Below are 12,500 nucleotides of genomic sequence, written 5' to 3' on the forward strand. Positions count from 1 at the left end.
GGGTTCGTTTCCATTAATAGGCCTATTCCTGGGAATTATCGCTAACACTTAAAATCAAGGAAGTAGGTGATATGACACTTAAAATCCTAAAAGGGAATAAAAAATCGAATAGAGTTAGATGTGCGTCAGAAAAAAAACTAGAAATAATAAATTTAAAGCAAAAAAAAAAAAAAAGCAGAAATATTACTGCTGACACGGAGCAGCCATCTTTATTCATTTTATGTCTTGTGCTCGCAACTCCAGCATCAAGGAACCAAGAAGAAGAAGAAGAAGAAGAAGAAAACAATAACAACAATAACAAATAACTGTAAACAACTGAACATAGAACACGTGGCTTAGAGCCCATATAAACAATTAATACACAAAAAAACTTTTGAAAATGGCGTCCCAAGTTCCGTTTGCGATTAAATATGCAACAAATCGTCACCTTTTATCCTAAACCTTTATATTTATTATTTTCATATTAATTATATCTTTTAAGAGGTATTCCTACTTTCCCATAAGCTTTTATATTAAAAGTTCTATGAGCATATGATTAGCAGCTAGGCCTAGTTCCTCCCCAGACATGACTAGGGGAAACCAAGCAATGGATGATGTAGACTCACCAGGTAGATTGTAGATCCAGCAGGTAGAGTACAGACTCAGCAGGTAGATGATAGAGTCGGCAGGTAAATTGCCCGTTTCTAAACAGCTAAATAATTGAATTAAGCACAAATAAAACTGTATTTAACAAACCTAGACAAAGACATGCAGGTACAAGACCAAGCTAAATATTTCCAAGTTAAAGATCTGATGACCTGGTTAAATGTACGTCTAAGTTAATGTGACAGGTTCCGAGGTATTTATCTGGTTATTAACTGTTAAATAATCTGTTTCTTAGCAGTTAAATAATTAAGTAAAAAAAATTGTACTTAAGAAGGCAGACACAAAGACAGGTCTAAGACTATATCAAAGATTTGATTGCCTGGTTAAACGTACAATATACGTCTAAGATGTATAAATGGTTCTGGAGAATTTAACTGTTCATTAACAGCTAAAGCATATACTTATTAACCTCGACAATAACTCAGAGTTATATTCAACCTACAGGAAGTTGCACGGAGCAAGAGAGACGTTGCAACTCAAGACGCCAAGCGGTTGAAGCGGCACAAGAGTTTGCCTAAATGACTTGGCACCTGCACCGTGGGGCCGATCGGCAAACAATTGAGAATGACTGTACTGGTCTACCTCATACACGCCTTCGAAAGAAGGCTTGCTCGAATATTTAAGTTATTTAAGTCTCTACATATGCCGTAGGGCGTTAAGGAGGGGCACTATGGTGCTGTGCGTCGTAGGATGTTAACCTACAGGGGCACAGGTCCCGCGGACCGGCTCCCGTAGAAGGGTTAGTCTGGGGACACGAGGTTCCTCAGCGGACGAACTTTAACAGGACGCTTACGGAACGAGCTGGGAAAATGATCGTCTCCTGACGAGACGTTGACTCAGTGGAGTACAAATATTAACATTATTCCACCTTCACTCTCTCTCTCTCTCTCTCTCTCTCTCTCTCTCTCTCTCTCTCTCTCACTCTTTTTCACCCCCATTCTCTCTCAAATGTCGTTCCTCCAAAGGCCTCCTCAGTGAACGTCTGAGGTTCCTCAAGGAGGGTTCAGAGGACCTGCTTTCCTAATTACTATACCGAAGAAGAGATTAAGGAAAGAAAATAGTGAATTATTATGAAAATGTAAACAAACAGGTGCGCGTTCATGAAGTGTATTCGAGGATCTGAAAACGGTATTTATGTATTCATTAGAAAAAAACAGGTGGTACGGGGGTGTGTGTATACTTAACAAAAATACACGAAATTGGTGTTTCTTACGTATACAGAACCGTAAATCACGGGTTGGGGGTTGGGGGGGGGGGGTTGTAACTGTATGAATTGTGAAAGGGTTTTGATAAAGTATTCTAACGTTAATTACTTTGGGAAGTTGAATGAAGGGGCAGACCCACTGAACGAAAAACCAGAGAACGATATTGGGCACTTGCTGTGGTCAGGTTATAATATCTATTAATTCTTATTTCATTTTTGTAGTGATGTTTGTCAATGGACACATATGATGTGGTCTTGTAGATTATTACGCGTATGTGTTACTTTGTACGTATGCACATGCGTATGTGTGTATATGACGACGAGAATACTGGAGACCACAAACCTCCAGCAAGGCTGGGATGTCATCTACCTGGATCTGGAACTTACCAAATATCTGCTTATTTGTTTTAAGTTACAATTCAACTTTTGGTCAAATTTGAGTAAAAAATCACAAGAAACCATTTTTTTTTTTAGCAAAGACAAACTGAATCAAACTAGCATACTGCATTCTAACTGAATCCAGCTATCAAACAAACAAACTGAATAATATGCTTACCAGCAAACGGTATTGTAAGTGATAACATCTAACTAACAAACTAAGTTCTAACTGAATCATCCTTGCAAGCAAACAAAGCTCTATCAAACTGAATTAAGTCAATACACGAACTGTACACTTTGCTAACAAACTGAATTCTATCAGCAAAGAGACATGGCTGAATCCAATACTACCCAACAGACATACTGAACAAACTAAGTTCTTTGTTGTTGTTAACTCAACCGTGTCCTGACATAAATACGTGAGAAATTAACCTCTTTTAAAAACCTCTTCCTTGCATGGGGTCTTGTTTTGATTTCTTCTTCTTGAAAAGTCGTAGAAGGAATTCGATGTCAATATTTCGATGTTTTCCCTCATATTTGGACACAGGTACGCCGTTATGGCATGACAACGATTACAATGTGTACTGTTATTAATTAGAAAACTTAACAAGCCTTTAGAAACAGGTAAAAATTACACTAAATAAAGTTGTAATAACAAAAACAATCAAGCTCAGAACGTCGTAGAAGTAATTGGACGTCAATATTTCGATGTTTTTCTCTTCATATTTAGACACAGATACGCCGTTATGGCATGGATATGATGACAATGAGTACTGTTACCAATAAAAGTTTAAAATAATGATATAAATAAGTAAAAATTACACTAAACAACGTTATTATAACGAAAACAATTAAGAAAAACAAGCCTAATTTATTCCAAGACATCGCCCCACGTCTTCCGCGCATGCGCCTTCGACCTGTGTCTTGGAACATGAAGGAATGACGTTGCAGTTACCATTCAAATATTAAAAAGAAAAAAACTCTCTCTCTCTCTCTCTCTCTTCTCTCTCTCTCTCTCTCTCTCTCTCTCTCTCTCTCTCTCTCTCTTGAAACATCAGAAGCACAGACTTCCTTCGGTAGTTGCAAAGTACCTCACTCATTCCAGGAGTCTGGAATGATCGGCAGTGAGTCACAATACGGCCCAAAGAGCCTCTGGAACGAGTGAAATGGAATACAACAGACCTTGGGAGTCTGGTTTAAGTGGCTATGTGTTACAGTAAGGCCAGAAACTCTATAGAATGAGAGAGAGAGAAAGAGTGGGGGAGGGGGGGGGGGGAGTTCGCAACTCATGAGTCTACGTATAGGCTTCGCTTGCACTATAGACTCATGCCTCAGACACTGCTACGTACCTACTGTATCCTGCGCTTAACCTACTTGTAACTCACTGTATACATGGTCTGTTACAACTTACAGTCAGTTTCCTGAAGCAGGCGGTTCACGCTGGCCGTTACCAGCAGCGGTCACCGTTACAAGCTGTAACTTTATGACACTGAGCGAGTTGATTGCTGGCGTACTACTCCTCACTTCAGAGGTAGCGATTGTCAACAAGATCTAGTTTTGGTTGATTGTTAGATTTTGGTGGAAGGAGACTTTACACACACACACACACACACACACACACACACACACACCCATACACACACGAGCAATCTAACAATGGACAGGCTGGACAAGATACAGAGAAAAAGCACACTAAAAACATCTTAAGTCTAGTATGATCTGTCTTGGTGTTCGTCGTATGATAATGACAAAAAATATATATAAAAAGACTGACAGTTTAAGAATAAAACTTTTAAGAAGAATATGACGAGTCAGATGGAAGTACAGAGTCAGCGATATAATACTTTTAAGGGAGAATAGTGCTTGGTAGTGCCACTGTGTCTCCTGCAGGTATATACCAGTAGTGAGGCTGGACTTTGAATGCACATAAACTACTTTGAAAGCACAAGAAATCATTTGGAAGCACAGGAAAGCCCTTGGAAGCTCAAGAAAGTCCTTGAAAGTGCAGGAGAGCCCTTGAAAGCACAGAAAAACCTTTGAAAGCACGGGAAAGACCTTGAAAGCACAATGAAGCCTTTGAAAGCACACGAAATCCCTTGAAATTGTATTTATATTATGACCCCTTGCCACCTGTACCAAACCACTTAAGTTTGTTGCTATTTCCTGCTATTTACATGTTTGCATGTTTATAATAACTCTTTCTGTAAAACAAACCGTTTTTCTCGTGTGTATACAGTTACCAACGCGATAATAAGCAAAAATAGATCATTAATAACCTGAGAACTTTATAATTTTTTGCAGGACGAGGAAGAAATATGTTCGTATGGTTACGATAAATCTATTTGCAAAGAAAAATCTCATTTCTTTCACGTCTAGACAATTATCAATGCTGAAATGAGCGAAAATAATTCATTAGTAACCTCTAAGCGCTTTTGTTTTCATTGCAGAACGGAGGGGTAACAACACTAGGCCAGAATTCAAGAAGAAGAAGGAGAAGAAAAAGAAGTATGAGACTAGAGAGAGAGAGAGAGAGAGAGTTGGTGCGGAAGAGGCAAGACTCCGGCGTAGCTGTTGGTTTCAGCTGCACCAAGTCGTGCCCCTTCCCGCCTCCTCGATTGGCAGCTGGGTGGGCACGACCAAGCAAGGCACAGCTTCTACGCAAGCCAGGTCACCCGTCCATGGATAGGCCAACCCGTTTGCCTCACCTGATGAAAGCTAAACGGTCAATGTTGAGCAACTCAAGCTATCTCCCTCTAGACTCATATCTACCTACCACATCAGGATTCGAACCTACGTCTTCCAAGTACAGAGGAGACACAGGGGACTTATCCGCTCAGCTATCAAGGGATTTGTTAGTAGGTTTTTAGCCTTCACTGTACTTATTCCTGTCAAATATTGAATTCTGTATTCGGAATCAAAACCTAGCTACTTATGTCCACCATGATGGCGGATTAGTAAGTTTGTAACACTTTGTTACTTATATGTGGGATTTTTTATTTATTCATAAGTAGGTCCCTGAATCCTATATATATATATTATATATATATATATATATATATATATATATATATATATATATATATATATACATATATATATATATATATATATATATATATATATATTATATAATATATATATATATATATATATATATATATGACTAGCAAAAATGTTCTGTTGTAACAGAATTCCATGTAATAAAAGGAACCCATAAAAACACCAAAATATATAGAGAGAAATACTATTATTCAGAGACTGCTGTCTCCCTCTTCAGGCAGATGAATGAGAAAAGATACAGAAAAGGTGGTATTTATACCAAGAGGTCCATCCACAGGTAAGCCAATTTAGGTCACTCCCGCTGATAATATTCCTTTAAGCTTCTTAAGTGTCGGTTGAATGAAAACCTGGTCGATGACATCTGAGTCCGATGCTCCCTTTGAGATATTCATTACTTGCATCTCTTTTATCAAGGCCGATTCTATCATTTGACTCTTGTACCAGCAGTTGCTGCTATAAATTATACGTGACAAATTCCAGTTTATACTATGGTTATGTTCATTTATATGGTTGAAAATAGCTGACTTCTGTTGTCCATACCTAACTGACTGTTTGTGCTGTATTAATCTCTGGGGAAGAGATTTTCCTGTAAATCCGATGTAAGATTGGTCGCAGTCCAGGCATGGGATTTCGTAAACGCCTGTGTCCTTGGGGGATGTATTTTGTTGGACGTTAATCAGGGATTTGGCTAAGGTATTTGGGTAAGTAAATGCAAAAGGGTTAGATTTTCCGAGGTTCTAGGTCACCGTCTTAATCGTGTCCAGGTGTGGAATTTTTATTTTATTGTTGGGTGTGTCTCTGGTCTTGTCTTGAGGGGGTCGGTAGAAAATTACGTTGCTTTGTGAATTGCTTTCTCAATTATATGGTCAGGATACCTTAAAGACGAAAGTTACTTACGAATTAGGAATGTAGGAAAGTGAGAACGTTGGTTTTCTGTATATGGTAAATTTGTATTCTGTCGTGTCTGATTATATTAAAACATCAAGAAAAGGAATTTTGTTGTCTGTTTCCCATTCAAGTTTAAATTTGATGCTGGGCACTAATGCATTTAATTTTGAAAAGAATTCATTAAAATTGCCTCATTTATTGTCCCAAAATGTTAGGATATCGTCTACATATCTCATCCACAGCATGTTTTTGGGTTTTATTGCATTTATTACTGTAGTTCAAAGTATTCCATGTACAGATTGGCTAAAATAGGACTTAAAGGACTACCCATACTACACCCGAATTTGTGCTTATAAAATGATTCCTCGAATGAAAATACGTTATTAGATACACATAATTCAACAAACTCTATTATTTTGTCTAGCGTCAATGGGAAATAATCTGAATGAGGGGATAATTTTTTCCTCAAAAACTGAAGAACGTCCTGTACTGGTACTTTTGTGAACAGGGAATCTAAGGTCAAGGCTTAAAAGTTTTATGTTGTGAAGTGGTATATGTGCTTCTCTGAATTTGTGACAAAAATCTTCTGAATGTTTAATGTGACTGGGAGAAAAAGTGCCTAAAACAGGGGAAAGGAGGCCAGCTAACCATTTAGAAATCTTGTAATTGAAAGGTCGGGCACATGAAACGATGGGTCTGACCCATCGTTTCATGCAATAAAACCCAAAAACATGCTGTGGATAAGATATGTAGATGATATTCTAACATTTTAGGATAATAAATGGGGCAATTTTAATGAATTCTTTTCAAAATTAAACGCATTAGTGTCCAGCATTAAATTTAAAGTTGAATGGGAAACAGACAACAAAATTCCTTTTCTTGATGTTTTAATAATCAGAGACACGAAAGAATACAAATTTACCATATACAGAAAACCAACGTTCTCACTTTCTTACATTCACTACTTCAGATATCATGACATTCCTATCAAGATAGACGTAGCCAGCAACCTATTCTTAAGAGCCTTACGAATTTGTTCTCCAGATTTCCTGGAAAAAGAATTTGAACTAATTCATAAGCAACTTTTGCCTTTAAGGTATCCTGACCATATAATTGAGCAAGCAATTCACAAAGCAAATGTAATTTTCTACCGACTCCCTCAAGACAAGACCAGAGACACACCCAACAATAAAATAAAAATTCCACACCTGGACACGATCAAGACGGTGATGTAGTTCTCAAAATCATTAACGTAGTATTAACCAAATTTCTCCAGCCACCTATAGCCAATTTCGATGTTCCAAAAAAAGCTGGTTTTTGCATCCATCCCATATGTTTTTGATACCAAGTTTTCACGCAGACTCACGCAAATCATAGAACAGGAAATTCCATGCCTTCAACTCAAACTTATTTCTAACAATCCATGCAGAATAGGCTCATTTTTTTAACTTTAAAGATCGCCTGCAGGCCTTCATGAGATCGAACGTTGTTTACAAATTCACATGCCCTGGATGTCCGGGCTCTTACGTTTGGATCAACACGTAGGTTACTGCAGGTGAGATATTGCAGTCACATGGGTTACAGTTTCGTACAGGTCAGAGAATTAAGCAACCAGAATTCTCAAATATTAAAAATCATGCAGCAATATGTAAAATAGAAGTCTTGAAACAGCACTTCTCCATTATTGGTTATACGAGGGACCCAGATCACTTAACTACCTTAAGATCCTTACTCATTAAAAGGCTGGTTCCTTCATTAAACAGTAACTCTACGGCTTCACCTTTGTATCTGGCATAGCTGTCGTTTGTTTGGAACGCCAAAGGTTGCCATTCCTTCTCTGTCTCTTACCATGGATGGTTGGTGTTCTTATTCTTCTCTCTCTTGGTTCTTTTGCCTAGTTTTAAAATCTTAAACTTTTACTTTGTACGGTATTTTAATGATTGTAATATTTTAGTATTTATTGTGGAGTTCCTTTTATAATGTAATTGTTTTTTATCTCTACAGACTGATGATGCACCGTGCTTTTTGTGTGCGAAACGTTTCTTTAATAAACTTGATGTCTACTAAGATGTATCACGAAACCCTCTGAAATACTGTGATATTGCTGACTGGAGATTATATATGTGTATGTGTATGTGTATGTGTATGTGTATGTGTATGTGTATATATAAAACTATGGCTTAGTATCTACGGGTTAATTGGTTGCCCACGTAATAGTCCAACTTGGGCCACCAACAGGTCCACTAAAAATGCAGGTGGATGATAAAATAATAATGATTATTTGGGTCTAAAATGAAGTTCGTGCATAGGTGAAGTCTCTCATCTTTCCTGAATAGAAAGATGGAGATATGAAGGTCTGAATTCTTCTATAAACAAGGTGAGCATGTGAGTCACATACAGTTTCACGACCCAGAAAAAGTATTTAAGAAAAAAAAAAATAAAAATAAATAAAAAACGCGAAATACGAACACCAGGAAGCACCCAAAACTCGAATCAGAATCGTGACGAGGTGGAGCTAAATATAATCTTTGCAAAGAAGAATAAAAACGAAGAATAAAAGCAGTGAAAGGGGGAAAAAATTACGCACTTTGGCAGCGTATACATGACATACTATAAGTCTAACGGGGTTTGTCTGGAAAGCACAAGTGTTCGGTTAGATCTTTTGCGGGAAAAGTGCTGGAAATGGCCCCCACTTTTGTAGGGGGGGATACAGAACTAGACGTCTTGTCTATGAGAGTTCTGGCACGACAGTTTTGGCAAGGCAGTTGTCACTTCCTTGTGACAGTCACGAACACACATGGCCAAAGGGCTGTAACTGCTCTACTGTCTCCAGAGAAGCATAGACCGTAGACCATGTTGAGGAAGTGTGAATGAATCGCGCAACATAAAGTTATAAGCACTTTTTATTCCACGCTTCCCTCTCAAACCAAACTCTCATTCAATTCCATAAGTTAGCCCACCCCAAATCCGAACATTTTCCACACACTGACGGGCAGAAATAGAGCCAGAATCATGAGCCACCACTCCGCAGGGTCACTCCTGTGACTAAAACCTTCGGGAGATCCAGTTTTTGTCGAATATCGACGGAGGACGGACCCCAGATCGATTTTATAGCATGGTGTAACGTTTCCCCTCTATGATAGCGGAGTATGTAGCAGTGTTAAAAGGTCTCAGACGAGGCGAGGTGATAGCAGCAGGCAGTAGCCTTGGGGAGAACTCGTTTTGGAGAGAGAGAGAGAGAGAGAATGAATGAGCCTTTTAATATTGCTGATTTTGTGTGTGTGCGAGAGAGAGAGAGAGAGAGATAAATTAACCATTTTTTCAGCCAGAGCTTATTATTATTAAAATAATAATGATGATAGTAATAATACATCTCTCCCCGGGCAGTCATCCAACGTCAGAATTACCTCATTCTCTACTTTGTCCTACAGAAATACTAAATTAGGCCAAATCCTCGATCTCTGAGCCAGGTGTCGAGGTGCCGTTGGTAAGTATTGAGTTGATAACGTTAATAACTCAAGAAAATCACAATCATAATAATCTGCTACGCTGTCAACTCAGTTTATGACAAAAAAAATCGCTATTTACAGCACTCTACTGTTGTAAATATTTGTAAAAAAAAAAAAAAAAAAAAAAGGTCTTCATTGATGGTCTGCTCGTGCACGATACGTTACTGTTCGTTCATGGCGCCATATTTCTGCTCGGGAGTACAATTGCGTAAATATATCGTGATAGACAACATAAATCAAGTTTATTAAAACATGTCTTATCCATCTAAAAATACAAGATCGACTTAAGTATGAATTAAAACAAGATTTTTTAGATTTTGTCAAAATTTATTAATAAAATGTTCGTAAAGACCGATCACAGACAAATCATGCTATGACGTCACTGTTTGTTTACATAATGTAACGGCTGTATATCCTCATGGTGCGATACTAGTAATTATTTAATTTCATTGTACGTGTCGAATAGCAACTTTTTTCTTTTTTTTTTTACGATATAGTGCAGTGTATTGTAGAAGCAGACGTGGTACTTCTGTCTTGTAGAAACAGACGTGATACTTCTGTCTGGGTGTGATTTTATCGCGTCTGTGTAAATGAGGCTGATAAAAGGGGGAATAAGGTGAGTACTGGACTCGCATTTAAGATTTCTGATAATTGGAAGTAAACTATTTTCCTTATGGTAAATTATTAGTGAAAGTATGAAACTTTATATACCCGGGGTCATGGTTTGAACTGAATTCATTTTTACCTTGTAATCGGGGGTTTTATCCTTACTGCCATCACAGCTGAAACTCCACAGTACTTATTTGATTGTGATTAAACACATTTTGGTCTTACTAATTCACTCCAAATTGCACTTGAACCATGTTGTGGTTCCTGGTTCCTAAGCGCTCACACCACAAACACAGTTATGAGCAGCAGACGACTACATTGTTTATGAGGTGCAAAGCTTTATTCCCTTAATTGTTTACTTTACTCATTATTTACTAGTTTATCTTTATTTTGTTACTTCAAAATGTTTATTTAATTCATGTTTATTATCCCTTTTTTGCAACCAAATTAACCCCGAAAAATTACAAATATTTCTGATGTACTTACGAGCAGACGACGCGAGGAAAAATGACTCATTGTTGCCAATTTAGTGGAGCTCCACACATACGCCGATGCATTTACAAACTGTTTCCATGAATTCTAGTTGTCATAGTAATGCAGTAATGATAAAATTGATGTAGGCAGTCCCCGGGTTACAACGGGTTCGGTTTATGACGTTTCGAGGTTAAGGCGCTTTTCAATTATAATTAGAAATTATTTCCAGGGTTACGACGCATGTTCCAGGGTTACAGCACCTACAACGCTCATCTGGCAGAAGAATTGACACCAAAAATGCAAAATAATCAATATTTGAAGTTTTTTTTGTATAAAATGCAATAAGAATGCAGTTTACATAGTTTTTAATGCACCCAAATCATTAAAAGTAAGGTTTTCTTAGGATTTTTGATGATGTTCTGGCTTACGACGATTTTCGGGTTACAACGTGTCTCAAGAACGGAACCCCCGTCGTAACCCGGAGACTGCCTGTATATACTACAAATAGATACGCTAATTTCACTTATTTCTCTGGTTTTGTGTAAGTCTTATACCCAGTTTGGAGGGTAAACATATACCAATTGACAACACTGATAAACAATTTAAGATCGCAAAACGCTGCAAAGAATGTCGTAGTTCCCTTGGATAAGTAGTGGTTGGAAGTCGTGTTTATGATTGTTGTGATGACAGTGCCCCAGCATCTATGGGTGCAAGTGGTGTGCGGATTTACCACAGGAAATGGGAAGTTTGTTGACACAAGCGACTCTGCAAACATCGAGATGGCATCAATCTTCTAAACATTTTTAATTGTAAGTAAAAATTTCGAAAGCATCATGGGGGTAGTGTGCTCTGCGTTGGCCACAATTTTCAAATATCAAGCTTCAAATATCACCGGTAATATCGAATTCGCTAACACTTATGAACAATTTACACCCAAACATGCAAGTGTGCCCCAGGGTGTAAGTGAAATAAGTTATTAATGATATATCTACATCTCTCTATCTTCTGTTTACATTTATATTTTTTTCCCAGAAAATATTTTTCCTGTAGTTTCCCTGTTTTTTTTTTATATTTAATCATAAACCATTACATTTTTTATTGTAATTCTACTTGTCTTTCCACTGCACACACCAAGTAAAATTCAAACATATTAGTATGCATCAGAAAACTGGATAGAACCTTACCTAACTTAACTTAACCTGAACCTAAACTAACCTTGGGTGCAGGCTTCTTAACCTGGACTGCCCTTCCCCTGACCTAACCTAATCTTCACCTTGACCACCGTAAATCTTATTGATATGCAAGATCTGTTATTGCTGATTTGAATTCATAAATTCACAAATAATCCTGTAAGTAATAATTCATAATGATTTTAATGTAAGAGAAATGCTAATATATATATATATATATATATATATATATATATATATATATATATATATATATATATATATATGTATGTATGTATGTATACAACAAGGAGCTGAAGGAGACGTCATGTACTAGTAATTGTCCATTTATTAAACATGCTGACGTTTCGAGGACACAGCCTCATTTTCAAAGCTGAAAAACGTAATTATAATATATAAAAATGTTACAAAGACTTAAGAATTAAGAAATTTACAATTTAAAAAATATTTACACTTTAAAACAAAAATTAAAAAAAATAAAAAAAAACTGATATGCAACAGACAGACTGAAGAAACTGACCGCTACCTTTCAGGACGGGAACC

General features: G+C 37.3%; 1 protein-coding gene and 1 long non-coding RNA gene across 5 annotated transcripts in view; one reads left to right on the forward strand and one right to left on the reverse strand.

Moving 5' to 3' along the window:
• Positions 1 to 3,792, reverse strand: part of LOC135205071 (histone deacetylase 6-like) — a 167,190-nt gene extending 163,398 nt beyond the window's left edge. The window contains exon 1 of one of the 4 annotated variants that reach the window (XM_064235349.1): positions 3,639 to 3,792. The gene's annotated coding sequence lies outside the window, so the exon portion shown is untranslated. Of the gene's footprint in view, positions 1 to 605; positions 740 to 2,405; positions 2,540 to 3,576; positions 3,596 to 3,638 lie in introns of those variants that run through there. The other 3 variants (XM_064235351.1, XM_064235350.1, XM_064235352.1) reach the window with 3 other exon arrangements.
• Positions 3,793 to 9,869: 6,077 nt separating this feature from the next.
• Positions 9,870 to 12,500, forward strand: part of LOC135205077 (uncharacterized) — a 52,901-nt gene continuing 50,270 nt past the window's right edge. Inside the window, exon 1 of the long non-coding RNA XR_010312405.1 lies at positions 9,870 to 10,300. This is a non-coding gene — a long non-coding RNA (uncharacterized LOC135205077). The remainder of the gene's footprint in view (positions 10,301 to 12,500) is intronic.

The sequence above is a fragment of the Macrobrachium nipponense genome, chromosome 48, assembly GCF_015104395.2.
Source record: "Macrobrachium nipponense isolate FS-2020 chromosome 48, ASM1510439v2, whole genome shotgun sequence".
Lineage (NCBI taxonomy): Eukaryota > Metazoa > Arthropoda > Malacostraca > Decapoda > Palaemonidae > Macrobrachium > Macrobrachium nipponense.